We start from the raw sequence: 26,603 nt of genomic DNA, 5'->3' as shown, positions 1-26,603 counted from the left end.
TGATACTACCTACGGCGGCCCAGCAGGAGGCTACCCGTGTCCAGGCAGGCGCCCAACAGGAGGCAGTGCGGCTGCAGCAAGAGACTAATCGCCTGCTGATGGACCAGTCTGCTCAAGACCGAGCTATGTTGCGGGAACTGGTAAACCAGGTAAAGTCTCTTACAGAGCTGAATCATGGCCATGATGGGACACGGCTCATACGGGCCAGCCATTTCCTGCAGAAAATGACATGGGAGGATGTAGAGGCATACCTTCTGGCCTTTGAGAGGACAGCCCTACAAGAGGCCTAGCCTCAAGATCAGTGGTCTGGCATCCTTGCCCCATTCCTGTGTGGGGAGGCCCAGAAGGCCTACCATGATCTGCCTGAAGAGGCTGCGGCAGACTATCCCCAGCTGAAAGCAGAGATCCTGGCTAGATCTGGGGTAACGACAGCAGTGCAGGCCCAGCAGTATCACAGTTGGAGGTACCAGGAAGACAAAACCCCGCGGTCCCAATTGTATGACCTCATCCATCTCACATGAAAATGGTTGCAAACAGAGTCCCGGAGTCTGGAAGAGATACTAGCGGTTCTGGTCATCGACCGATACATGAGTGGACTACCACCAGACCTTCGTGCCTGGGTAAGCCAGAACGAACCCTCCACCTATGACGAGGTTGTCGCCCTGGTAGAGAGGCGAAGGACAGCGAGGGAGCTGACCCGACCAGTTAAGGAAGAGGCACCCCGGGTTAAACTAGCAGCACCAAGCCCTAAAGTTCGGGTGACTGGGCCACCAGGAGGGCCCAGGTGGAAGAAGAGAGGCTGAAGGCCCATCAGAGGCCACAAAGAGTCGGAGCACTGAGAGAGAAGAGGATCGTGATGTTAGACTGCCCAAACCAAGAGACCGGGGAACGCCTAGGGCTCCATACAGATGTTATGCCTGCAGGGAGTGGGGACACATAGCTGCATAGTGTCCCAATGCTGAGAAGCCTATGCAGTGTAACCTGGGGAACTGGGCAGATCCATGCTCCCTAATCCACCTTGTGGGGGTTTCACTAACTCCACATATGTATACCAGACCAGTGAAACTAAATGGGGTAGGGACCACGGCACTGGTTGATTCGGGGAGTGCTATCACGCTTATCTCAGGGAAGCTTATGAAGCATAGTCAGCTGTTGCAGGCTAAACGTACGGGGATAACATGTGTCCATGGGACAGTTAGTTACTACCCCACCATCCCAGTAAAAAATCAAGATCCAAGGGAACACTACTGAGGTAGCAGCAGGTGTAGTCCCTAAACTCCCATACCCGGTGCTCATAGGGAGGGACTTCCCAAGGTTTGGAAACTTACTCCCGGTAGGGGGATTGGAGAAAGTGGGGACCCTAAAATTGGTGAGGCATCCACAGCAGACTGTCAACCCCCAATCTTCTCTGAAATATCCCCAGATTTGTTCTCCACTCCCAGACAGGGTAGAAAGACAAAAAAGGGAAAGAAGGGCAGCTAAGGCCTTGGGAACTCAAATACTGACCCAAAGCCAGAGGGTCGCTCTCATAGGTAGGCGGACCCACACAGCTGAAAAGGCGGCCACGCAGGAGGGAGAAGCACCTGAGTCTGATCCCCACCCTAATGCTTCTGAACCAGTAGAGGCAACAGAGACTGGGCCCCTAGATCTTGGGCACATTAGCCCCGGGAGAGGAAATTTTGGACGGGACCAGGCAGAAGACCTAAAGGTATGACAACATTAGGAAGGAGGTGACTGAAATAGAGGGGGTCCCCATGGAAGGGAAAACCCAGGGACCAGGACCCTACTTCATAATGAAGAAGGATCTCTTATACCGGGTTGCACCAGTACAGGGACAGAAGGTACAGCAGATCCTAGTACCTCAAAAACACCAGAATGCTGTATTAAGTCTTGCTGATAGTCATCTTTTTGGGGGGCATTTGGGGGTGGAGAAGACCCTGGCACAAGTCCTATGACGGTTCTTCTGGCCCAAAGTACATGAAGTGCGAAGGTACTGTTCCTCCTGCCCAGAGTGTCAGCTGCACAGTTCCCGTCCCCACTAAAGGGGCACCTTTAGTACCCCTTCCCATCATAGAGGTTCCCTTCGAGCGAATAGCCATGGACCTAGTGGGACCCCTGGAGAAGACGGCTCAGGGCCACCAAAATATACACTTGTTGTTTTGGACTATGCTACTCGCTACCCAGAAGCCGCCCCCCTGCGGAACACGGCCTCTAAAACTATAGCCAAAGAGCTGGTGGGGATCTTTGCCCGAATGGGGCTACCGAAGGAGATATTAACCGACCAAGGAACCCCATTTATGTCAAAGCTAAAGAAGGACCTCTGTACGCTGCTCCATATACATACCCTGAGAACTTCGGTCTACCATCTGCAGACTGATGGGTTGGTAGAAAGGTTTAACCGAACCCTCAAGGCTATGATAAGAAAGGTGGTAAGTCAGGATGGGAAGGATTGGGACACCCTACTACCCTACCTTATGTTCGCTATCCAGGAGGTACCTCCGGCCTCAACTGGGTTTTCCCCCTTCGAGTTATCATACGGGCCTCACCCCCGTGGCATACTAGATATCGCCAAAGAGATCTGGGAAGAGGAACCCAATGAGGGGAGAAATATAATACAGCATGTAATGCAGATGCGAGACCGGATAGCCCGGGTTACCCGTATTGTACAGGAACATTTGGAGAAGGCATAGGAGGCCCAGCAAACCCATTACAATCGCCAGGCAAAAGTGCAACAGTTCCAACCAGGGGATCGAATTATGGTGTTGGTACCCACGGCAGAAAGCAAGCTTCTGGCCCAATGGCAGAGGCCCTATGAGGTGGTTGAACCAGTGGGGGAAGTAACCTACAAGGTGCGGCAGCCAGGACACGGAAAACAAGAACAGATTTACCATGTTAACCTTCTGAAACCCTGGCATGCACAACGGTCCAAAAAGACCTAACCCAGGAAAACAAGCCTTCCAAACAGGTGAGAGTGTCTCCTGATTTAACACCAGACCAGAAGAATGAGGTGTTTGAGATGATCTTCCGGAACCAAGATGTGTTCTCGACAAACGGGTCAAACAACCGAGACATATCACCACATCGTCACGAATCCCGGGGCCAATGTAACAATGAGGCCCTATCGGGTGCCAGTGGCAAAAAGGGAGGAAATAAAAGCAGAAGTAAAAAAAATGCTGGAGTTGGGGGGATCATCGAAGAATCCCACAGTCAGTGGTCCAGCCCAATCGTGCTGGTGCCCAAACCTGATGGCACCACAAGATTTTGCAACGACTTCTGGAGACTAAACGAAGTATCCCAGTTCGACACGTACCCCATACCTCGCATAGATGAGCTAGTGGACCGTCTGGGTAATGCCCGGTACTTGACTACCCTAGACTTGACAAAGGGGTACTGGCAGATTCCCCTTGCAGAAGACGCAAAGGAAAAGACTGCGTTCTCTACACCAGAGGGTCTTTTTCAATATATTGTCCTCCCTTTTGGACTACATGGGGCCCCAGCTACCTTCCAGCGCCTCATGGACAAGCTATTACACCCGCATAACAGTTATGCTGCTGCCTACTTGGACGATGTGGTCATTCATACCCCAGACTGGGAAACCCACCTGGAGACGGTGGAGGCAGTCCTCGATACCTTCAGGCGAGCTGGCCTTACAGCAAACCCTGCCAAGTGCGCTGTAGGGTTTACAGAGGCCAAATATCTTGGCTACATTGTGGGAAAAGGTCTGGTAAAACCCCAAGTGAGCAAGTTAGAGGCCATCCAAAATTGGCCCCGACCAAGTCGCAAGAAACAAGTCCGGGCGTTCCTAGGTGTGGTGGGGTATTACCGAGGATTTATCCCCTACTTTGCCACAAGGGCAAGCCCCCTGACAGACCTAGTGAAAGCCCGTGGACCTGATCTGGTGAGATGGTCTGACGCAGCAGAGGAAGCATTCACAGACTTACGGACTGCCCTCTGCAGTAACCCCGTACTGATAGCCCCTGATTTTACCAAGGAGTTTATCCTGCAGACGGATGCATCGGAAGTAGGGTTGGGGGCCGTTCTATCACAGATGGTTGGGGAGGAGGAACACCCAATTCTATACCTCAGTCGGAAACTCCTTCCAAGGGAACAAAAATATGCAGTGGTGGAGAGAGAATGCCTCGCTGTAAAATGGGCCATGGAAACATTGCGCTACTACCTGCTTGGGCGTAGATTTGTCCTCGTGACCGACCATGCCCCTCTTCAATGGATGCAGCGGAACAAGGAGAAGAACACAAGGGTGACCAGATGGTTCTTATCCCTCCAACCTTTCCAGTTCCGTGTGCAACACAGAGCAGGGAGCCGTCATGGCAACGCCAATGGCTTGTCACGTGTGCACTGTCTGGCGTCCCAAGCTGCCCAACCCCTTGGCATTGAGCAGGGGGGAGGGATGTGACAGACCCAGACCAATGGGGTACAGGAGTCTGGTAGAGGGCAAATATACTGGTCACTGGATGAGTAGTTTTCTGTTCCCTGAGTGACCAGAGCAGGGGCTGCACTAGAGTAATCAGGAACTTGCTAGAACCAGTTAAGGCAGGCAGGCTAATCAGGACACCTGGGTTTTAAAAGGAGCTCACTTCAGTTTGTGGTGAGAGTGTGAGGAACTGGGAGCAAGAGACGCAAGGAGCAGAGTGTGTGCGCGCTGCTGGAGGACTGAGGAGCACAAGCGTTATCAGACACCAGGAGGAAGGTCCTGTGGTGAGAATAAGGAAGGAGTTTGGAGGAGGCCATGGGGAAGTAGCCCAGGGAGTTGTAGCTGTCATGCAACTGTTACAGGAGGCACTATAGACAGCTGCAGTCCACAGGGCCCTGGGCTGGAACCCAGAGTAGAGGGTGGGCCCGGGTTCCCCCCAAATCTCCCAATTGACCTGGACTGTGGGTTCTTCCAGAGGGGAAGGTCTCTGGGCTGTTCCCCAACCCACATGGTGAATCTCTGAGGCAAGAAAATCCGCCAATAAGCACAGGACCCACCAAGATAGAGGAGGAACTTTGTCACATTACCTTATCAAAAATAAGATTAGACGGTGACTTGATTATAAGTATCCTCATGGGGAGAAAATCATGTCTTACTAAAGAGTTCTTTAACCTAATGAGAGGATGATTTAACAAGAACCAATGGCTGGAAACTGAAGCCAGACAAATTAAAAATGTATGCCTTATTTCTAATTTGAACAGTGACGGTGATTAACCATTGGAACAAACTACTAAAGGAGGTGGTGGATTCTCCATCTCTTGATGTCTAAAAATCAAGACTGGCTGCCTTTCTGGAAAGTATACTTGATTCAAACAAGTTATGGGGCTCAATATGAGGTAACTGGGTGAAATTCAATGGCTTGTCACACACAGGAGGTCATATTATAAATCTATGAATCTGAGACACATTTAATGCTCATATAGAACCCCACATCCAAATTGCATGGAACTCAGATTTATCTACTTTTGCTGGGATTTGAACCCAAGGATCTTTAGAGTCTTTATGTTTTAAAATCTGAGTTAAGAGTACAAAGTCAATCCTCTAAGGTGCTGAATGCTTCCTTGGAATTGCAGAAGAGCTGCAAATCTCACTGACTTGAATGGGACCTAAGGGCACTTAGCACCTCAAAAGATTGGTTCCTTAAGGCAAGAAATATACCGTATGTTGCTTTATAAGGTCTTAACAATTTTAATAGGGATTTAGCAAAATATACTTGGTTTGGCTCTTATGATTTAATTGTTTGTTATAATAATATACCATAAAAATCCTAAACCAGCCTCAAGCATGTCTTACCTGGTTTGTCTGGCATTTTCTATTATACACATTAAAAGTGGATATATGTTTGCCCTGTATGAAGGGGAACAGCACAACTGCAGTCAGAGATTAGTTTTCCTGTATGAAAGAGCAGCCAGGAGGACATTTTCCCAGAAAAAGCTATTCAAGTTTTCTTCCATCAGCTTTTTTTTTTTGGGGGGGGGGGGGAATCAGGAGAGATGACATTACTGAGCAGCAGTGAAGCGTGGAGGGTACAATGAAGCTTTCAGAGAATACTGTTCCTTTAGCTGCATTCACTTTGCAAGGAAGAAGTCAGTTTTCATACCCGAAGGGTGGAGCTTTTCCTTCTGCTGCAGCTCTCATTTCAATAATTACACTTATACTAGGTCTTCAAAAAGCAAAACAAGGAAACATACTGCAGGCCATGTGAAGCACGCAGCCTACGTGGGGCTGATGAATGTGTCAACACAGAAGATGTAAATGATCACAGAACCCTACTACCAATTACTTGCACTACTCTGGGTAGGAATAGTTGTGCAGAATTTTGGTTCACTAATTAAGAGCTAAATTACATTAAATTACCACATTAGTGGTTCATAATTACAGCTATTACAACAAACTCCAAAAACAAATGAATAAAGGATTGACCTCTTCCAATTGAAAATATGCAGCACACATCTATCACCAGTGCCAGCTCTCTGAATTTTCAGCACTCGTCTTCATCCTCATTAATTACTTGGAATTAGGATAACTCCTCTTTTAATCAGACATTATCAACCCATTGCTGAATGAAGGCCTTCCCTGTTATTCATCACTTCTTTAATCTTACACTTTCCCATTCAAAACAACTGCTCTGTTAGCTCATTTCTCTATCTGGCTCACAACTGTCCTCTCCTTTGTTTGCAATCCAGAGGCCAGCATTCCAAAACCTTCTCTGACCATCTTTCATTACCTGGAATTAAGTTTACAATACATGGCCAAATGTTTAAAAACTAGGCCTGCCTCAGACTCCTGAAGCATCTGGTAATGGTCACTGTCAGGGACTGGACAAGATGGACCTCGAATCTGATCCAGTCTGTACTCCTGGGGGAATTCTGCACCACTGCACAATTTTGCAGAAATTAATGTTGTGCACTCAGAATTTCCTTTCCCCCACAGAAATGGGCTGAAGTGCTGCTGGATGGGCAAAACCCAGCTCGCACAAAGACACTGCCAGGAGGGGGAGGGAGCTAGAGGGTTCCTGGCAGCTGCAGTTCCCAGCACACCCTGAAGAAAGGAGGCAGCAGTGGTATGCAGGAAACTCCACACAAGTGTGGGACCAAGCATCAGGCTGTTTCTCCCACTGGATCCCTGGGCTCAGAGAGGTGTGGGGAGGGTATCTGGGCGAGGGATAGAGGTGTAGATATCTGGGTTGGATGGCCCCCATGGCTGGGCTCTGGGTGGGGAGGGATTGTGGGTGTCTGGCCCCCCGGCTGGGCTCTGGATGGGGGCGTGGGGGCCGAGAAACAGGAACTGGATTGTCATAGGTTTTTCTTTAACTCTCTACTCCTGGGGGAATAGTGGGGGGGGGGACAGGGGGGTGTCAAACATACTTGCTGACAGGTACACCTCTACCTCGATATAACGCTGTCCTTGGGAGGCAAAAAATCTTACCCTGTTATAGGTGAAACCACGTTATATTGAACTTGCTTTGATCCACCAGAGTGCGCAGCTCCTCCCCCTCCCGGAGCATGACTTTACTGCGTTATATCAGAATTCGTGTTATATTGGGTCGCGTTATATCGGGGTAGAGGTGTATTTTGAAATAAATTACCAATCTAATTGAAGCTGCATGATTATGTAGTGTTATTTTGACAAAATTTGCAGAATTTTAAAATATTGTGCGCAGATCTTTTATTTTTTTTGGCACAGAATTCCCCCAGGAGTACATCTGGCAATTCTTATTTTCCAGTGTTCCTAGGTTGTCCTTCTAGGACCTTCTTGGAGCCATTCCTATCTCCCTTAGAATCCAGAAAGGAGTTAACAAGTCACATTTATAAGTCAGTCAGCAAAAGCCAAGCATCATTTCTATGCAGCTCCCAATACCTGCTAGGTGAGTGGGTCATTAAATACCTTGCTATCCTGTTACGTGCCCTTTATATTTACTATATATTAGGTATATAATGCACATTTTATTGGCAGATTACAGAGAATCATGGAATTGCAGTAAAAACTTATTGGTTCTATTTGCTAAGTCAAGTGTTAGCTACTAATGCAAGTAAAATAACCTGCTATTTAGGTCCTATTTAGGACTATTACATAATCACTGACACATGGTGAGAGAGTTAGAGCTGGGTGAATAATAAAAACCAAACAAAAAAAAATGAACAACCCACATTAGTGAGTACACTATACATGAATATCACTTTTATTTTTTAAATGAACTTGCTTTACTTGTTCTTCTGCCCTTTTGTGTTAGATTTCCAGGAATGCGTATGGAAAACAAATTTCTAAATCAAGTACAGGAATATTCACGGACCCTAAATTTCCAACACATATGTATGCACAATGGGTGTGTTTGCACATTTTGTAGTCAGGAAACAGAAACACTGCCATTTGACTGACCAGTCACAAATAAGCAATATCCCCAGTAAAATATTTGCTGAATAAGCCAATAAACTTGAGGAAACTGACATGCTTACAGATATTCTGCCAGCAAAGGAGGGGACAGGGGGAGAAGCGCTAAATGCATCAGATTAATTGGTGATTACTAATGATACTGCAGCAAGGGCTGAGTGGATAAAAGTCTTGCTAGACAGAACGATTTGCTCAGCTCTAATAAATACTACACATTACAGGGTTATTTCATGGATTATCTCTTTCTAGAGGATCAAAATATTATTCAAAAACTAGATGTTATGCTGTAACTAACCTTGCACTTCAAATCTCTTTGCTAAGTACTTTGAGCAAATACCCTATAGATTCTAATTGCCTAATTACAGAGCAAGTAAGTTATTTGTGCCATTTAACAACATTTAAATAATGTAGTTTCAAGTTATATAGCACTTTTTATCTCAAAGTACTTCATGTAATTGTAGATATACAGGAACAATTTAATTCACCATTGAAACATGACCCACAACAGCTTTAGAACCAGAAATAAAAAGATACTGTGTGTCCAGCTTAGGCTGTGGAATGCATGTAGCACATAACACCACAAGTTGGAATTTGACTAACACCAAGATTCAGATACCATAATGAGGGACACCATAGATAGAGGTTCGGTAGACAGAATGCCAAATGCTTTATTCATTTAAAAACCACCATGGGGCCAATAAATGGAATGCCAGTTTTATAGCCTGTCAAAATGAGAACACCTCTAGCAGGGCTCTGCCCCTTAATACAATGTTGAATTGATTCAGTACTGACCTAGAGAGAAAAGTACTATCTACTGAAGCATCAACACCATTTCCCACAGCATCTGACTTTTCCTCTTTGAAGTCTCATTTTACTACTGACCTAACCTGCTCTTGCTTAACTTGAAAGATCTGTCAAGATCCGAGCCAGAGGTGCAATTGCTGCAAACTATTTTGATCTATTATCCAAGGCTTTGGATTCTTTGACCATGGAATGGCACTCCAAGAAGGAGGAGTGCTAGGCAGAGACGGGCTCCACCTAACGAAGAAAGGGAAGAGCATCTTCGCCAGCAGGCTGGCTAACCTAGTGAGGAGGGCTTTAAACTAGGTTCACTGGGGGAAGGAGACCAAAGCCCTGAGGTAAGTGGGGAAGTGGGATGCTGGGAGGAAGCACAAGCAGGAGAGCACAAGAGGGGAGGACTCCTGTCTCATGCTGAGACAGAGGGACGATCAATGAGTTATCTTAAGTGCCTATACACAAATGCAAGAAGCCTGGGAAACAAGCAGGGAGAACTGGAAGTCCTGGCACAGTCAAGGAACTATGATGTCATTGGAATAACAGAGACTTGGTGGGATAACTCACATGACTGGAGTACTGTCATGGATGGATATAAACTGTTCAGGAAGGACAGACAGGGCAGAAAAGGTGGTGGAGTTGCGTTGTATGTAAGAGAGGAGTATGACTGCTCAGAGCTCCGGTATGAAACTGCAGAAAAACCTGAGTCTCTGGATAAAGTTGAGAAGTGTGAGCAACAAGGGTGATGTCATGGTTGGAGTCTGCTATAGACCACCAGACCAGGGGGATGAGGTGGACGAGGCTTTCTTCTGGCAACTAGCAGAAGTTGCTAGATCGAAAGCCCTGGTTCTCATGGGAGACTTTAATCACCCTGATATCTGCTGGGAGACCAATACAGCGGTGCACAGACAATCCAGGAAGTTTTTGGAAAGTGTAGGGGACAATTTCCTGGTGCAAGTGCTCGAGGAACCAACTAGGGGCAGAGCTTTTCTTGACATGTTGCTCACAAAAAAGGGAAGAATTAGTAGGGGAAGCAAAAGTGGATGGGAACCTGGGAGGCAGTGACCATGAGATGGTAGAGTTCAGGATCCTGACACAAGGAAGAAAGGAGAGCAGCAGAATACGGACCCTGGACTTCAGAAAAGCAGACTGACTCCCTCAGGGAACAGATGGGCAGGATCCCCTGGGAGAATAACATGAAGGGCAAAGGTGTCCAGGAGAGCTGGCTGTATTTTAAAGAATCCTTATTGCGGTTGCAGGAACAAACCATCCCGATGTGTAGAAAGAATAGTAAATATGGCAGGCGACCAGCTTGGCTAAACAGTGAAATCCTGCTGATCTTAAACGCAAAAAAGAAGCTTACAAGAAGTGGAAGATTGGACAAATGACATGGGAGGAGTATAAAAATATTGCTCAGGCATGCAGGAGTGAAATCAGGAAGGCCAAATCACACTTGGAGTTGCCGCTAGCAAGAGATGTTAAGAGTAACAAGAAGGGTTTCTTCAGGTATGTTAGCAACAAGAAGAAAGTCAAGGAAAGTGTGGGCCCCTTACTGAATGAGGGAGGCAACCTAGTGACTGAGGATGTGGAAAAAGCTAATGTACTCAATGATTTTTTTGCCTCTGTCTTCACGAACAAGGTCAGCTCCCAGACTGCTGCACTGGGCAGCACATTATGGGGAGAAGGTGACCAGCCGTCTGTGGAGAGAGAAGTGGTTCGGGACTATTTAGAAAAACTGGACGTGCACAAGTCCATGGGACCGGATGCGCTGCATCCGAGGGTGCTAAAGGAGTTGGCGGATGAGATTGCAGAGCCATTAGCCATTATTTTTGAAAACTCATGGCGATCGGGGGAGGTCCCAGATGACTGGAAAAAGGCTAATGTAGTGCCCATCTTTAAAAAAGGGAAGAAGGAGGATCCAGGGAACTACAGGCCAGTCAGCCTCACCTCAATCCCTGGAAAAATCACGGAGCAGGTCCTCAAGGAATCAATTATGAAACATTTAGAGGAGAGGAAAGTGATCAGGAACAGTCAGCATGGGTTCACGAAGGGGAAGTCGTGCCTGACTAACCTAATTGCCTTCTATGATGAGATAACTGGCTCTGTGGATGAGGGGAAAGCAGTGGATGTTTTATTCCTTGACTTTAGCAAAGCTTTTGATACGGTCTCCCACAGTATTCTTGCTGCCAAGTTAAAGAAGTATGGGCTGGATGAATGGACTGTAAGGTGGATAGAAAGCTGGCTAGATCGTCGGACTCAACGGGTAGTGATCAATGGCTCCATGTCTAGTTGGCAGCCGGTTTCAAGCGGAGTGCCCCAAGGGTCGGTCCTGGGGCTGGTTTTGTTTAATATCTTTATTAATGATCTGGAGGATGGTGTGGACTGCACTCTCAGCAAGTTTGCAGATGACACTACACTGGGAGGCATGGTAGATACACTAGAGGGTAGGGATCGGATACAGAGGGACCTAGACAAAATAGAGGGGGGGGGGGGGGGAAAAAACCTGATGAGGTTCAACAAGGACAAGTGCAGAGTCCTGCACTTAGGACGGAAGAATCCCATGCACTGCTACAGACTATGGACCGAATGGCTAGGTAGCAGTTCTGCAGAAAAGGACCTAGGGGTCACAGTGGACGAGAAGCTGGATATTAGTCAACAGTGTGCTCTTGTTGCCAAGAAGGCTAGCAGCATTTTAGGCTGTATAAGTAGGGGCATTGCCAGCAGATCGAGGAACGTGATCGTTCCCCTTTATTCGACATTGGTGAGGCCTCATCTGGAATACTGTGTCCAGTTTAGGGCCCCACACTACAAGAAGGATGTGGAAAAAATAGAGTCCAGCGGAGGGCAACAAAAATGATTAGGGGTCTGGAGCACATGACTTATGAGGAGAGGCTGAGGGAACTGGGATTGTTTAGTCTCCAGAAGAGAAGAATGAGGGGGGATTTGATAGCAGCCTTCAACTACCTGAAGGGGGGTTCCAAAGAGGATGGAGCTCGGCTGTTCTCAGTGGTGGCAGATGACAGAACAAGGAGCAATGGTCTCAAGTTGCAGTGGGGAAGGTCCAGGTTGGATATTAGGAAACACTATTTTACTAGGAGGGTGGTGAAGCACTGGAATGCGTTACCTAGGGAAGTGGCGGAGTCTCCTTCCTTGGAGGTTTTTAAGGCCCAGCTTGACAAAGCCCTGGCTGGGATGATTTAGTTGGGAATTGGTCCTGCTTTGAGCAGGGGGTTGGACTAGATGACCTCTTGAGGTCCCTTCCAACCCTGATATTCTATGATTATTAATGTTTGAGGGGGACATGCTTTGCAGTCACATTTTTCAGGCCTAAGTGTCTGCAATATTCTATTTGTTTGTAGAATTATCTATCTCACTTACAATAAATGGACAGTGACCTGTAACTGGATGAAAGATAAATTGACAGGCCACCTATGGGTAATACTTAGGGTAAATGGAACAGATTGGTAAGAAAAGGTAGTCTGCCCTGTTTAACATCTATAGACCCAGCATCTGAAAGTAATAATCTGAGTTGCACATATCATCCTCACACAATCCCAGCTGGAATATGTTAAAAATACATCCCTACAGAATAGAGATGTTTTGACCTTTTATATGTTAGGCAAAAATGTAGTCTTGTAAATAAGAGTCCAAGCCAATATTACACCTTGTTAGCACATCATAAGGTAAGCACAATGCTCCTTATGTATATGCAGTATTTTCCAGTTTGCCCTTATTTTAAAGATAATGTTTTGCTGTTTTGTGTCTGGCATTCAGAACTATGTCCCCCTTAATAGCTATTCAATGTCATTTCCTACTCAGAATAAAGTAATGCATTTAAAGAGATGTGTCACCCTCCTTTATTCCTGTAATAAAAGATTTTTAATCAAAGCCCACCTCTTATTTCATCACAAATGAAAGATGACCCAGTCATAACCCACTTAGTCTCCACCAACCCATCACTTTGTTAATCGGTTTCCTCTACTCCAGTTCTATCATCATTACCTTTTATATCAAGCAAGGGTCAGAGTTACCATGTCATTCGACACCATCTTGCTACATAGCCAGTTCTAAACATGAATCATGTTCATCCTTCACCAGTCCATCTGTTTATATTTCGGGTCATAGTCAGGTTATTCTAATGTGTTGTATTGCGTATCTTGTTCCAGATTGGAATCTCAGGTAAATTATTGTCACCTGGTATTGCTATTTATAGAGCCTTTCTAATTTATTGTCTGGAACTAGTGGAATAGTCGGAGACAGAAAAATCCAGAACAAACCCCTTCTTTGTACACTTAGTTGCTATGTACACTAATGTATTTGCTCAGTAAACAGGAGGTACCTGGAGCTACCAAACTCTGTTATGGCAACTCTCCTTCCAGGACACGTTCTTTTCTTTCCTATATTCAATCTTTACTTAACCCTTCAATAGGCTTCTATAGATATTTATATTGACACAGATACTTGTGCCACAGATTTCATGTAGCATTGTAATATGTTTCAACTGCTCAAATCTTCAGAGGTCATGTTTTTCCAGTGTTTTAGTGTCAAGTGACTGTTGTCTAATACAGAAGCAGTGACCCATCCTTAATCTCAAGAACAAAAGTGGAGTGCCTTTACTTATGTATTAAAGAAAATGCCCTTGGTAGTCAGTTCTTCAAGTCAAGAAAACAAGTTATTACAACCGCCTTCAGCCAGGTTTGATAGTTCTCATGGGTATGATGGCTCTAGAGACTGATAATAGGAAACCAATTCTCTCTCTTATAGGTCACCAATGCAAAAAAGTAACCCAGGTCAGTTCTGAGTCATGACCAGAACTTCCTCCCAGCTGACCACTGGTCAGGGGGCTGTGTGAAGTCAACTAAGGATTTGACAGAGACTGACAAGCGCCCAAAGCACCAAGCTGGCATCACCACCAGGCAGCTTCACTAAGAAGCCAAGGCATGAATTTCTACAGTTCTTTAGAGCTGGTTTTGTAGGGCAGGGTTGAGGCACAACAGCAAGTGGGAGAAAGGGAAGCTTCCAGTGCTATTCTCTTTCCAGACTTACTCTGTGAATAAAGGATTTTAGTCTCCCAGGCTGTCATTCAATGCTTTTTGACAGAACAGTGGCTTTCTAATATTTTTTCCTCACCCCATCCTCCATTAAATCTAAGCCACAATGTGTTTTAGGATACTCGAACACCCTTCAACTGATCAAGAGGACAAAGGATTTATTCAGATGTCATAGGATGCAAATGATGTAGAATAGGGACAATTCATTTTCAGATAACGGAGGTTTTTTGGTGTGTGCGGAAAAGTGAGATTCTTCTGTTCTTTTCTTTTAGTAGCACACTTTAGTGCAGCAAACATTTCATCGTGTTACCCCACCCACAGAACAAAGTTTTGTATTTTTTCCAACAAGCTGGACAAAAGACAGATTGAGAAAATAGTAAGGCCATATCTACACTTCAAAATTAAGTCAACCCAACTTGTATCAGCATACAGCCACTGTATTTACTAAATCACTTGTGTACGCGGGCATGGGCACACACTTTGCTCCTTGTATCAGCAGTGCGTGTCCTCACCAGGAGCTCTTGTATCAATTGTATTATCAGTGAGGGGTAGTGTGGGAAAGCTCCAGAAAGCAAGTAACAGTGGACTGTACTGGCACTGCATCAACCTAATTGCATCGACCATGACTCTATGCCACTCACAGAGGTGATGTTACTAAACCAGCATAGAGAGGCACTTAGATCAGCAGGAGCCAAATTTAAGTGAAGATGCTTCCACAGTTTATGTCAACTTAATGCTGTAGTATAGACCAGGCCATAATATTTAAAGGAATTTGGGGGATATCCATTGACTAATTAGTGTGGATGTGGCCTCAATCTTACAACACACATAAAAGGTAAAAGGGCAGAGTAAGATTTGGAAGCAATGTGCTGACAATTTGTCTGAGCTCGGACAGATGAAATTCACCTTGGCTGCATTCAAGCACTTGGTGATAAACTGCATGGCAAAGATGTCTGACAGTACTCGCAGTGGGCCCAATCATCTTTGTATACAGGTGCCCGTGGCTTAAGACCTTCCCATTGTGGGACTATTTCAATGGCTGCTTACGCATGGTTGAAGCCTCTTATTATTGTCTATTGTGAAAGGCACCAAACTGAATTTATTTCAGTCCTTAGGATCCTGTTATAGGGGAGCTGGATTTTCTTTATATGTAATTCAGAATTTGCCAGTTAGTAAATTCACCTGCCATTCTTAGAATTAAGACCAGCCCAGGAACAGTCTGAAGAGCTAGACCTTTACACAGGTTCTTCTTTGCAGCTCTATGGTGAGGATTTCATGCATGTTGAGGAGAACTTTCCCAGCCAAAGAGAAATGGTTAATGAATTACAAGTCACTTACTGAGTATTCAGGGGAGAGTTGAAAAGACCTGCTGCTTCCTCACTGTAGTCCACCTCCTTCTATAGCTAAATAAGCAGAGATGTATTATAATAAACTCACAGTTTACCAGCACTTTTCATTCAGAAGTGTTTTATCAAGGCAAATACAAAGCACAAAGTTTAGCATCAGGCACCATTGATATACAGCCACCTCTGGGGTGGCAACAGATGTCTAACAAGGGGCAGCAACAACCCACAACAGTTTAGGATAGGAAATGAAAGAGGAGGCTTTATTCAAGTTGACATTGCAAAGGCATGGGGTAGTTATGCAACAAAATAAAGCTACCCCTCAAACTGAAATTTGGGCTGGAGCCCAAAGTTAATAATCCTACTCTTGCAAAAACAAAAAAACAAACAAACAAAAACCACTGCGAGATCCTTAATAGCTATAAGCAATCAGGACCTAGAGGTTTTTGTTGATGTTTGGTTTTTTAACATCACATCTCACAGATAGGGGTGCTATACTGCTGGTGCTTCCTAATACCATCCTGGGGTACTGGCTCAAAAGGAAGAGTGCAACTTATTAAATCAGCAGCACCTCTTTCAGTAACACCCAAGTCCTGCTTCTCTACTTCCTTGCACCTCGTATTGTCATTTATACCTATACAAAGTGGATGGAAAATGCTGCCATTCTCATTTGGTGACATTTTACACCCACCTAGCACAAGGGTTTGTGGACAATCAGATGCCTAGTTCCTTGGACATCTCCCATGAAAGTGCTGATAGTTACAGATAGCATGGCTTGTGAATTACTTACTGTGATGGCTCTCAGGACTGTGAATCACCTTATCTCCTTTCACTGGAAGCAGGGAGTCTTGCCCATGGTGGCTGAGTGTTAGGCTAGCACCCCCAACCTGTCAGTCACTCAAACACTCTCCTCTGGACTATGCCAGTCCTTTCTTCGCTTTGCAGATTTTGCACACCAGTCACAGAGTACCTTTGAATTATTCCTCTGTGACGTCCAACCCCTGACATTGGTTCTTCACAGAAATCCCAGATCCTCTGCTCCCAAAGAAGATGCATACTCCCTTTTACTAGCATTATCTAAAAATCACCGCTCCTGTAAACCACGAAGCACTTATAATACGATAAATGTAGGTTTATTTTAGAAAGAAAGAGTGAACTAGAAACAAGGGACAGTGGTGGACACAAAATGGTTACAATACCTATTAAAAAAAAAAAAACCACCACAACACACTAACCTGGATCTACACATATTAATAGTTACCTTTCCTATCTAATGAAGTAGGTTTCCCTCACAATGTTCAGTCTGTTGCAGAGCTGGCTGGCTTCACAGGAAGCAGGATACAATTTTTCCCCATGAGAACATCCCTGCTCCCCAAGATGTCTCCTCAGAAGAAAAAAAAAAAAGATGCAGAGGGTCTTTCTCCCTCCTCTCATATACTGAATCATAGAATATCAGGGTTGGAAGAGACCTGAGGAGGTCATCCAGTCCAATCCCCTTCTCAAAGCAGGACCAATCCCCAACTAAATCATCCCAGCCAGTGCTTTGTCAAGCATGACCTTAAAACCTCTAAGGAAGGAGATTCCACCACTTCCCTAGGTAACCCATTCCAGTGCTTCACCACCCTCCTAGTGAAAAAGTTTTTCTTAATATCCAACCTAAACCTCCCCCTCCGCAACTTGAGACCATTACTCCTTGTTCTGTCATCTGCTACCACTGAGAACAGCCTACATCCATCCTCTTTGGAACCCCTTTCAGGTAGTTGAAAGCAGCTATCAAATCCCCCCTCATTCTTCTCTTCTGGAGACTAAACAATCCCAGTTCCCTCAGCCTCTCCTCATAAGTCATGTGCCGAAGCCCCCTAATCATTTTTGTTGCCCTCCACTGGACTCTTTCCAATTTTTCCACATCCTTCTTGTAGTGTGGAGCCCAAAATTGGACACAGTACTCCAGATGAGGCCTCACCAATGTCGAATAGAGCCCAAAATACCATTAGCCTTCTTGGCAACAAGGGCACACTGTTGACTCATATCCAGCTTTTCATCCACTGTAATCCCTAGGTCCTTTTCTGCAGAACTGCTGCCTAGCCATTCGGTCCCTAGCCTGTAGCAGTCCATGGGATTCTTCTGTCCTAAGTGCTGGACTCTGCACTTGTCCTTGTTGAAACTCAGATTTCTTTTGGCCCAATCCTCTAATTTGTTTGGGTCCCTCTGTATCCTATCCCTACCCTCCAGTGTATCTACCTCTCCCCCCAGTTTAGTATCATCTGCAAATCAGTCTTTGTCTTTATTCACAGAGAGGGCAAAACCACTATCTGTTGTAACGGTCCTTTTTTACCTCCAGGCAGAGGTGGTGCTAACCCATTGGTGGCCCTAAACAGGAATATTTTTGTCCCTCTCCCCCCCCCCAATCACAAACTAAAAAAGCAAATGTGGGCCGCCTTGCGCTGCTCAAGACCCTAAGCAATTGCTTAGCCTGCTTACACCTAGCGCCAGCACTGCCTCCAGATGGTTTCAATTGTTTGCACTTGTCTTTGATAGTTTTCCATTGATGCTCCATCCCAAGACTACGTCTGAACAACTGAGCTTTGCATTACATCACTAGCCAACCAGGATGGATTGGCAACTCCCTCGTGCTTGAATGGGCCATCACGGAGACATCTTGTCCCCTGATGACTAACTTTTACTTCAAGTCCATAAAGCATACTTTCAATATAAATACAGGATTCCTTAAATATTACCCATACATACATCTTGCAATGATTATGAATCTTGACAAGTTACAAGCTTTCATGTTACTCTTTATGGATAAATACCCTGCAAGACATACGTTTAGTCTAGAGAGTTTGTCAGGTCTGAGATGACAATTGTTTGCAAAGAACAGTGGAACCTTTGCCAAAGAACCTCTATGTCACACTTACTACAGGGAAAATCTTGCCCCCTCCTCAATAGCCATGGGTTGCAAATCAAGCAGAACTAGAGTAGCCTTCTGATGCATGAGGGCTGGGGGAGAGGTAGCAGGAGTGGGACTAAATCTTTCAACACTGAAGTAAATGGGAGTTTTGCAATTGACTTCAGTAGACGCAGGATCAGACCCCAGTACAGTTCATGCTATGGGCCCATGCTCTTGGTACACCATGGAGCCCCGTTTCATGGGGGTTCCCTGAACGGATCCAATGGCATTGTGCTTTATGAAGTGGAGGTGCAGCTATGAAGTGGACCTAGGTGGCAAAGAAGGATTCTTAACCCCTGCTGATCCCCACCAACCTGGTTCATTGAGGGCTAAGTGGGCTTTGACAGAAGATTTAGCACCAAGTTTATAATTATTTAAGGTCTCTCCCATGTTCTCTTCCCATTCCACAAGTCTTTCTTCTTCCTCCATTCTCTGTGGTTCTGTGTCTACCTGTTGGATTTCTGAGAACTAGTTCCAGAAATGCAGCAGTCTTAAAACATTAGTCACCATTCTATCAGTGTACAAGGGTTCTCAAGCCAATGCTTTTAAGATTAAGAAAACTAAGTCAACATGCTCTATAGTAATTCTCTCGGTTGCAGCAAGCAAACGGATTGAATAAGACATTCCATTCATACTACTCATACCATCTTGGTTTTGTCAGGCAGGTGTGAGGATATCTTTCTTGGGAGTGTCCCAAAATTAAGGGATTCATGTGTATGCTACTACGGGTCAGTAAATCAATTTCAACCTCCATTAAGAAATGCTTTTCATCATATAATTCCGATAGAGCCATGTATATTTATAGTATTTTGCAGAGAAGTAAGGGACAATGGGCCTGATTCTGATCTCACTGACATCGGTGTAAATCAGAAGTAAGTCCATTGAAATCAATTGAGCTGACATGTGTAAAGCTAGTGATAAGGAGATCAAAATTAGGCCTACTATCCTTGCCCCAAGGAGCTTTAACTTGAGACATGATGTCAGAAATATAGACAAATTATAAGGAAATAAGGCTTAGGTACTTGTGTACTGTGGTGATGGGAGCTATATAAGTATCTAGGGAGAACAGGGAAAAAGGACAAGAGCGATAACAACATAATGCAGCTGCTGGAGATGCTGATGCACGTCATGTGAGTTAACCTGAATTTTATGGATTAACTCCTGGCCCCATTGATTTGTAATGGACTTCAATGGGGCCAGGATTTCATCTAATTTTTTACATACTTCTAAACAATAAATCATTAGGAAATAGCTATGTTTGAATTTGTGCAACAGTGATGACTACTTAACGTCTAGAAAATGGATTAGCATTTCTATAGAATCATTCTGCTGACAGCTGGGGGCGGGGGGAAAATAACCTACAAAACTGGTTTAACATAAGGCAATTGCCTGTTTTTCCATCATTTGCAGATGATTTGCTATACATTTCAAATAGAGGTGAATACAGTGATATCCTATTTCCGTCAAAGGGGTAGCCGTGTTAGTCTGGATCTGTAAAAGCAGCAAAGAGTCCTGTGGCACTTATAGACTAGCTTCGTAAATTTAAGTATTGAAATATCCCCAGCTTTGGGGATTGCCTGCCTCATTCTTTGCAGTTCACCCTAATTGAGTGACCTCACGTGGCTCCCCAGTCACACCTGGATTTCTTTAATTATGCTAAGAGACCGGTTTCCAGAGTGAACTGCAGAGCACTTGCTGATGGTCTTGGAAAGTTGGCTAGTCACATGATGCTACCTCTTCCACTTGTATCCTTCTATTTGTGTCCAGGTTCTAGCTGAAGAGTAGAGCTTAGAACCCTATAAACATTTGGAAACAGAAGGAGTAGCCAGCATAGCATAGACCACTGCTATGTAAAAGTGGAAAAGGAAACAGAAGTCACCCTCAAGGACCAGAGCCACCAGCACCACAAGGACAGCAGGGATGCACAGAGGAGAAGGGAACAGGGCACTTTTATCCAGGGGACAGTGGAGATAACAGAACGAGGTTGTTAGGCACCATGCACTGGAGAGAAGTGATTGGAGAAGAAAGAGCATACAGCATCAAGGAAGCAGAGAGAGGGGAGAATAGAGGGAATGGGAGGGAGATATTAACAGCTAAAGGAGATGGGGGATTAACTTTTTCAAAAAGAACAAAGCATTAAAGACTGCTAAAAATCCAAGAAATGCTTTCCTCATATTACTGCTGCACGTGAGCAACTGCTTTAGTATTCATAGTGATGTAATGTGAATGGTAGAGAAACTGGGCTGCACAGCTCTGTGAGCAAAAGAGAGGTTTTTAGGTGACACTCTCAATTAAGATGCAATCTGCATTCTGAAAATGACTGAGGAACCCTGTTCTGGGATAAATCTCTATTTGCTGATATAGCTGCCCTTCCGAGCTCTTTGGAGTCAGAGATGTTTGCCATTTGTGCATGAGTGAAACTTCATTTGCTGAATGGTGGTGATACAAACTGTTCATTTTCATACAGATTCTACACTGTAATAGGGAGGATCTGTTTTATGCACATGATTCAAAGCAGAACCAACAATCACCATATCTGTATAAGAGAAATTTCATTTTAATCTGTCCCACATATATTCTAATTTTTTTTTAAGGTACTGACAACTGGCCTAGTTCTAGGAATCTCTCTGGCATTCAAAAGGGTTCAGAGTCAATACCTGAAAACCTCGGTCAAGTTCTGTAGGGTAAACTTACTCTGAAAATACAATCTTGCACATGTTGTATGAAATTATAGAATGCAGAGTTTGAGGGTGTTCAAATCTGTTCCAAAGTGACTACATTGCTGCCTTATAAATTGAGGATCATTTACCAACTGCTTATGCTATTGTACATTATTTGCATGCTGGAAAGAAGATATTCTGAACACCACAGATGCTGAATTTTATGCTGTACATAGGTGAAGTGATTATCTTTTTCAGAATAATTTACTGTCTTAAAATGTGCTTGAGAGATGAGTGGTCTCTATCTACTCTTTTACTTATCACTCAAGAAAAATACCAACTTGAAGATTTCCAAACTATTTGTTTTCCCCCCCAAAGACGCAACTATTATGTATTGTGTTTAATGGGATGGAAACTAATTATATGTGAGCAAACAGAAATGACAACCTGTCACATAATTCTCTTTACCATTATCAAAGATGACAGAGCATCACAAAATATTAATCAACTCTCATTATGACAGTTTGATGGTGGATGAATGTGCCCAAGATGGCTCACACTGACAAACTACCCTGTTTATTCATGTATACAATTAGAAGTGGAACAGTGATCAAGGTGTGTAGGTGAAGAGAGATTGTTTTCCAATGAGTAAGGCCCCTCCCCGAAAGTCAGTAGTGTTCCTTTTAGTTTAAAAAGGAACAGTCAGCACAGCAGACTCAAAAGATGATTTGCCTCTCACGAACCACAAAACCTCAGATTATTAAGAGTGAATAGATTTTTTCCCCACACCTACATATTATAATGATTAATGCCCTATGAATGCCTAAAATCAACTGATTCTAACATTTAATTTACTGAGTGCTTTTTTATTGTAAATTCCTCAGGGCAGGGACTGTCTTTGTATGTTTTAGAACACAATGCACAGTCAGCACTTAGATTAACAAATAATCTTTGCCATTTATGCTGCTGCCTATTTACCTTTTTGTGTTTCCATTAGCTTAGAAAACAAAATTAAATGTGTCAGTTTCATTTCTTTACTCTCATTTGCTACTATACTGCCATTGTTCAGATTCCCAATACTGCCATTGTTCAAAATCCCTCCCACCCCGCAAAAAAACAAACAAACCCTGGTTTTATTTTTTTCTCCCTAGGAGGAAGCGGAAGCTATGTAGGGCACTTGATAATTGCACATGTAGAGTACCTCTGGCTCCTGTTGTCATCCTCATCTGCTCAGCTTGGGGGACGGGGGGGTGGTAAGATGAGATGCAGCACCACCAGCAGATTTGGTTTTAGGGACATATGAATAGTGTGGCCACATGTGGCACTCCCTTGTCTATGGCACCTGCAGTCACAGTGAGGGAGCAATGAAACACATTCTTAAAATAGGAAAAAGCAGAAGGGGCAAGAGCCTTGTAGAGAGCGGAGTAGGAGCCCAGGGGTGGGGGAAGGGAAAATAATTTCAGTGTGAAGTTCCTCTGCCAACTTCTGTGTACTCTTCAGAACGTATTGAAATTCCTCATCTGACTGGTAAGATTGTAGGTATGACTTTGCTTTGTCCAGTTGTTCCATTGCTCCAGATATATCAAGGTCAACACCTTGGAGACTCTCATTGTTTGAAATAAATGTTGTAAGCATGTCATGCCACAACACTAAGCCACACAGAAATTGGAAGTTATGTTTCTGGTGATTCCATTTCCCTCTGCCACTGCTCTCCCACAAACAGTTCCTGTCATAGCATTATCCTCCATAATGGCAAGTATGGGATCATCTGTCTTCCCAATTTGGTGTTTAATAGGCTTTATTGCCTCCACTCGACTTTCCTATCATGTGGCACTCAAGTGGTTTCAGTGTCAGAGAGGATGTTCCCAGATGTTGCTTCAAAATTTGCCATTGATGAGTTGATGCAGAGAAAAATACATAGATGCTTTGAATTACATTAAAAAATTCAACAGCCTCACTAAAAGCTGATGCTGCATCACTGACCACCAAGTTCAATGAATGAGAACTGCATGGGACAAAAAAACTCGAGGGTTTAACTCTTGGATCCGTGTCTGCACTCCTCTGTTCTTTTCTCTCACATTTGGCACCATTATTGTAGCCTTGACCTCTCATGTCAGCTATCGCAATTCCCGTATCTTCCAGCCCATTCCCAGCTTCTGGCAAACAGAGGCTAGGGACCACCATCCTTGCCCATCCTGGCTAATAGGTCCATCAATGGCTATCCTCCATGAATAGTCTTGGCCCTCATAACATCCTCTGGCAAAGAGTTCCACAGGTCGACTGTGCATTGGGTAAAGAAATACTTCCTTTTGTTTGTTTTAAACCTGCTGCCTATTAATTTCATTTGGTGACTTTACAGCAATGTAATTTCTTTTACTTCAGAATTACTCCTGATTTACACTGGTATAAGTCAGAGGAGAATCAGGTCCACAGTTTGTACCCTGAAGAAAGAATGAAGTGAGCTTGGTTGGAATCCCCCCAAACAGACACCGAGTCAGGAAGTTCTTTGGGGCAATCTAAATGGTTTCAAATAATGCCGATACTCAAAACCTTCTGCACAGTAGGAAAGAAAAGTATTCCTGTATTGCAGATAAGGCTGACAAAATATACCCGATTCACATCCTATTGTAATGATCTTTGTACAAAGTAAGCCTTATAAGGGTTACTCATGAGCATTGGGGTACTGGGGGAGGGGGTTAATTGCATTTTTTTTTTTTAAACAAAAAGTCAGCAAAAAGATAGCTAGATATAATTAGTTCAGACTCATAGCCTACCTATCTTAGGTACTTACAAGGTCCATTACCATGGTATCGGATCACCTCACAATCTTTAGTGTTTTTATCCTCACAGCCCCCCTGCAAGATGGGGACAATATTACTCCTCTCTTTTAAAGATGGGGAGCTGAGACCCAGAGGGACCAAGTGACTTGTTCAAGATCACACAGAAAAGTCTGTGGTGGAGCAGGGAATTGAACCCTGGTGTCCTAAATCCCAGGACTGCAACTTAAACATTAGGCTAGCCTGCCACCTAGTTTGAAAGGGCCCTTTTAAATTTCGTTTCTTGATTTCTGGGTTTCAGATCAAACCTTTAATATATTTCCTCTAAGAGGCAGTTAATTGACTTCCTAACAACATATGCATATATGTTTATAGTGAGTGTGCTCAGAGTGAAGCCAAGTTACACCCACACACGTTAGCCTCCTCTTTTCAGATGCTGCCGCCAAGAAAATAACTTGATACCTAGACCATTCTCCTATCACCATAGCAACCACTGGTGAAAAGCATGATTTCCTAGAACAGAGATTAAAGATTGTTTAAGAAACCACAACCTGATCACAAGTCACCATGTGCCAAAAGTCCACACTAAGGCCTGGTCCACACTAACCCCCCACTTCAGACTAAGGTACGCAAATTCAGCTACGTTAATAACGTAGCTGAATTCGAAGTTCCTTAGTCCAAACTTACCGCAGGTCCAGACGCGGCAGGGAGGCTCCCCCGTCGATGCCGCGTACTCTTCTTGCCGAGCTGGAGTACCGGCGTCGACGGCGAGCACTTCCGGGATCGATCCCGGATTGATTTATCATGTCTAGACCAGACGCGATAAATCGATCCCAGAACATCGATTGCCTGCCGCCAGACCCGGAGGTAAGTGTAGACGTACCCTAAGTAGCCATCTGCATCTAAGGAGCACACAGTCTCCTATGAATTGCTCATCTGCAATCCCAAAGACAACTCTATAAAAAGCTTCCATTACTAAAGCCAGGAGTAAAACAAAACTAGCTTTTCCTCACAATAGTTGCACTCTGTGGTGGATGGAACTAGTCTAGAGTTCAGTTGACTAGCCCACTCCACCATGACTACTGAATGAAGGTTGATGAGGCTGGAGGTGTCATCAATCTGCTGAAGTGGGTGTAAAAAGGTTTTGAGCTTCAACGCCTACTACCATCACTGTGGAGTGAGGTGCCTTCACACCGCTTTGGTACCTACATAGCCTTCACATCAACGTGAATCAAACCCCACTATGAGTGAGGAGAATAGTTTAGTTTTGTCTTTTGTGTTTAACACAAGTCCCCGTATCCAGTCTAAAGTTGAACAAGATAGCAATTCCTCTGGTGTTCTTCTATATCCCCTTCTCATCCTACCAACTTCCAGTTCTTACCCCCTTCAGACTTTTGCAGCCAACAATATTTAGCTAGCATATTTTAGTTGTTACTCACAGGGCTTAAATTCTCATACTATTTCCCAGAGACTCCCCCACCATCCCATCTGGGGCTTCAGCCCCACAGGGTGTGCCAGGATTGCAGGTTTAAAGATATTTACTGGAGCTCTACTCGAGAGCTCCGGCTGGTTACACACGTCCTCTTGTTATTTTTCTTTCTTTATTACAAGTTCTGCATAATATCTCACCACAGCAGAGAAACTTTAAAACTTCATGTTATATTTAGCTTTTCCAGTGTGTACACAACTCCAAGAGTTGTTAAATAGCGAAAAAGTATCCACAAACATTGGTCCTGATTCTCCACTGCATCACTGCAGTTCCTTGTCTCCAGTGATTACTGGAATCAGACAGCAGGGAATTAAATTAAAAACATTAATATTTATACTGGAGGCCTCTTCAGAAAACAAAGGGCTATACAGGTGTGGTTTTCAATAGCGCAAAGGCATTGCAGTATCACAGTAACCTTCAAACAGTTACTTTTTTTTTTTTTTAGGATTTCCCCCCCCACACACACACACACACACGCACGCACGCACACCACAAAGATAGCTAGTGCAACCCTTCTGCCCGGTGGAGTCAACAGCAACAAGGGCCGGGTTTCATATTTAGGGGTTTCTCCTAACACTACAACACAGAACCAGCTCAATAATCTGGGAAAATTTACCATCACTACTGGGTGCCTCTGAGAGAGAATACTTAGCCACTTGCAAGCACTGTGTCAGTGTATAACAGAAGAGAACTTTAATTAAAAGGGAACGGGAACCAAGCATTGGTTTGGGAAAACACAACAATCACATTCAAAAACATGTGATCATAAGCCAACCTGACCCCACAATGCATTGAGCAGTGTCTTTCCACCCTTTACTCATCCCATGAACCAATGTCCCTTTAGCACAATCACTCGCATCTCCCTCCACTGCACTCCGCTCACAGTTGGCTGTCCTTGGTCAGGCAAAGACCCAGAGTTCAGAGGTGCATTTGTGTGGGTTCACTTCCCACCATAGGAGGGTGGAGCACTGAGCAGTGCCTCAGTTGCTGCCGCTGCAACTGACATCACAGTTACCGTCATTCACTCTGGCACCATCACTCACTCTGGTGCTGCTGCTACCGGTCACGCTCTGCAATGCCACATTCTCAGGTTCTACTACTGAACCCAGCAAATATGGTCTTTGCCCCCCAACTCATCACTAGATGTCAGAGGAG

At 44.5% G+C, this 26,603-nt stretch overlaps 1 long non-coding RNA gene across 2 annotated transcripts in view; it reads right to left on the bottom strand.

Moving 5' to 3' along the window:
* Positions 1–26,603, bottom strand: part of LOC135983452 (uncharacterized) — a 64,167-nt gene that overhangs the window by 32,133 nt on the left and 5,431 nt on the right. The window contains exon 1 of one of the 2 annotated variants that reach the window (XR_010601133.1): positions 15,568–15,640. The exons of the other annotated variant lie outside the window; for it this stretch is intronic. This is a non-coding gene — a long non-coding RNA (uncharacterized LOC135983452). Of the gene's footprint in view, positions 1–15,567; positions 15,641–26,603 lie in introns of those variants that run through there. 2 annotated transcript variants of the gene reach the window in all.

Source organism: Chrysemys picta, chromosome 4 (genome assembly GCF_011386835.1).
Source record: "Chrysemys picta bellii isolate R12L10 chromosome 4, ASM1138683v2, whole genome shotgun sequence".
Taxonomy (NCBI): Eukaryota; Metazoa; Chordata; order Testudines; family Emydidae; genus Chrysemys; species Chrysemys picta.
Note: the sequence above shows the minus strand (reverse complement) of the source record. Positions and strands in the feature narration are given on the sequence as shown.